The sequence below is a fragment of the Myotis davidii genome, unplaced genomic scaffold, assembly GCF_000327345.1.
Source record: "Myotis davidii unplaced genomic scaffold, ASM32734v1 scaffold262, whole genome shotgun sequence".
Taxonomy (NCBI): Eukaryota; Metazoa; Chordata; class Mammalia; order Chiroptera; family Vespertilionidae; genus Myotis; species Myotis davidii.
This window is the reverse complement of record NW_006293541.1, coordinates 12,038-15,760: the sequence shown is the minus strand read 5'-3', so window position 1 is coordinate 15,760 and position 3,723 is coordinate 12,038.

The window sequence follows — 3,723 nt, the reverse complement described above, 5'->3', positions numbered from 1 at the left end:
TCTAGAATATAATAGAAGTAATCCTGGTATTTGTAGATTTTTAATATTTCCTACAATTTTGTGATATCATACTATGTTAGTACAGTTTTGGTAATATTATTATACTTAAAATCCTTTTATTCTTGAAATATTAATGTTTATTTCATGTAATATTATTATATGTAAGATCATTTTTCTTTAATAATTGGTGTTTATTGCATGTAACATTATTAAATTTAAAATCAATTTTCTTGAAATAAAAAAACTGAAAAAAATTAGTATTATTTTGAAACAGATAGTGGTAAGTTAAGATGCATATTGTAATCCTGAGAGCCATCACTGATAAAATAAGTCAAAAATAGTAAAAAGAACAGATCAACAGATAAATCATTGAGGTTCATGAAAACATCCTATATAATAAAAGGCAAATCGACCAAATGGCAGCACAACTGGTCACTATCATGTGCACTGACCACCAGGGGGCAGACGCTCACTACAGGAGCTGCCCCCTGGTGGTCAGTGAGCTCCCACAGGGGGAGTGCAGCTCAGCCAGAAGCCAGGCTCACAGCTGGTGAGCACAGCAGCAGTGGCGGGAGCCTCTCCCACCTTCGTGACAGTGCTAAGGTTATCTGATGGCTTAGCCCTGCACCCCATGCGCCTAAGTCATCAGTCGGACATCCCCTGAGGGCTCCCGAACTGCGAGAGGGCACAGGCTGGGCTGAGGGACCCCCCCTGAGTACACAAATTTCGTGCGCTGGGCCTCTAGTATCTATAATAATAAAAGTATATCATGATATGCTAATTAGACTGGACAGCCAAACATTATTCTAGCTGTCCTTCCTGATGAAGCTGTGACAGCATCGTCCAAGGCAGAGGCATTTAGGGGTGATCAGGCAGGCAGGTGAGTGGGTAAGGGAGATCAGGCAGGCAGGCAAATGAATAGGGACAATCAGGCAGGCAGGCAGAGTGGTTAGGAGTGATCAGGCAGGAAGTCAAGTGGTTAGGAGCCAGCAGTCCCGGATTGCAAGAGGGATGTCCGACTGCCAGTTCAGGCCCAATCCCTGCGGATTGTGAGAAAGTGCAGGCCAGGCTGAGGAGACCTCTGCCCCGCTCCCTCCCCCTGCCCCCCTGCTCAAATTTCGTGCACTGGGCCTCTAGTTTAATATAAAATAAGACAGTAGAGGAGAGAAAATGATACATAGACAAATAAAAAACAAATAGCAAAATGACAGGCACAAATCACATTAAGAATGTAGAGATTGTCAGACTGAATGAAAGAGCAAGACCTAACTATATGTTGTCCATAAACAGAAACCCCATAGATTCAAAGACACACATAAGTTTGAATCAAAGGGATTGGAAAATGGCATACATGCAAACAGTAACCATATGAGAGCTGGAATTTCTATATTAATATCAGACAAATAGCCTTCAAGACTTAAAAAAAGAAATCATAATGACAAATGGGTCAATACATGAGGTAAATAATAACAATTATAAATGTGTATGCATGAATCGACCTCTGTTGGTTAACCCAAAGTAAGTGAAGGGAAAATTGACTGAATTGAAAGGAAAAATAGATAATTCAACAATAATAGTTGGAGACTTTAATACCTCACTTTCAACAACTGATAAACAACTGGACAAAATATTCAGCAAGGGTAGGATTGTAAAATGGTGCAATACTACGGAAAACAATATGACAGTTCTTCAAAAAATTAAAAATATACAGTAGGTCCTCGGGTTACGTCGGAGATCTGTTCCTACGGCGTGACCTAACGCAGTTTTTGCTGTAAGTCAGAACCCACCTACATAAGCACCTACGTCACTCACGTGGAGCACATACACAGCAGTAATGAAGTGAAACAATAAAATAAATTTAAAAGAAAGATAACAATTCCTGACCTTTACTTGTAAATAAATAAGAAAAAACATAAAGCACATATGTGCATACATTGAAATGACAGAACTCTTTTTTTTTTTTAATAAATAAATGGGAGATGGTGACGTTATCACGAAGTGACGTACGTCAAGTCCGACATAACCTGAGGACTGTCTGTAATTACCATCTGATCCAGCAATTCCACTTCTGGGTTATGTATCCAAAAACTGAAAACAGAATTTCAAATAACATTTGCACACTGATGTACATAGTAGCTCTGTTCACAATAGGCAAGCGGTAGAAGACACACAAACGTCCATTGCAGGATGACTGAGTGGATAAAGCGTGGTCTATCCATACAATGAAATATTACTCAGCCTTAAAAAGGAAGGAAATCCTATCATGTGCTAGGAAGCTTGAGGACATTATGTGAAGTAAAATAAGCCAGTTACAAGAAGATAAATACTGCATGGGAGTATTCCACTTATAGCAGGTTTCTAAAGTAAACAAATTCATAGAAACAGAAAGCAGAATAGTGGCTACAAGGGGCTAGGGAGCAGAGAAAAAGAAGAGTTATTTTTTAATAAGTATAGGGTTTCAGTTTTGCAAGTTGAAAAAGTTCTGGAAATCTGTAACATAACAATGTGAATATACTTAACACTACTAAACCATATACTTAAAAATGGTTAAGATGGCCCTGTCCGGTTTGGCTCAGTGGATAGAGCGTCAGCCTGTGGACTGAAGGGTCCCAGGTTTGATTCTGGTCAAGGGCATGTACCTGGGTTGCGAGCACATCCCCAGCAGGGGGCGTGCAGGAGGCAGCTGATCGATGTTTCTCATCGATGTTTCTAACTCTCTATCCCTCTCTCTTCCTCTCTGTAAAAAATCAATAAAATATATTTTTTTAAAAAAATGGTTAAGATGGTTAATTTTAAGTTATGTGTTTTAACCACAATAAAAAAATCAACAGGATATGGAAGATTTGAAGAACACCATCAACTAACTTAACCTGACATTTATAGAAAACAACAAAAGGCTGAAGAATACACATTCTTTTCAAGAGCACATGAAACACTTTTCAGAATAGACCATAACTGGGCAACAAAACAGGACTCAAATTTTATTTTATTTTATTTTATTTTTTTTAAAGTTATGGTAGACTTTTATTTAAGTTTCACTTCTTACCTAGCCTTAGACTGGGAGGATGAGAAAAGGTTGTGAAATAGAATCATGTTTCTCTTATTCTAAAGACATTAAAATGCTCTTCACAGTTATAATTATAGTAGGACTTGGTAGTATTTTGTATTATATTTCCAAAGTATTTTTTAAATGAATAATCCAACCTCCCAAATCTGCTTATGAAGTGGACAGTGGACAGTTTTGCCCTCCCCCTTCCACAGCTATCCAGGGGAGGGCCTGTAGTCCTAATATCTTACCTCTGGAAATGGGAAGCATTGCATTGTTATCTAATGATACATAGGGAGCGATGTCATCATTTTTTTGTGTGTGAAATGAAAGTAATTGACTATCAAAATTTGACACTAACTTTAATAAGAATTATGGTTGACTTTTTGTCACAACTCATTATTAATAAAGAACAAAAAGGAGCATGTATATTTTATTTCCCTCAAAAATATCTTTAGGGAACTTTTGTATTTTTGTGGGGGGAAAAAGTTTCAATCATCTGATCTTTTTGTGAATTTATTCTGGGGAAAAAGGGATTTTGGTGTAGCAGATGTGGTGTTCTCTCTCTTCTCTCCTGCTCCCCTGTCTCAATTTCTCTCTGTCTTTCCTCCATCTCTCTCTGTCTCGCTCCCTCCTTCTCCTCCTCCTCCTCCTCCTCCATCTTTTTAGCACATACT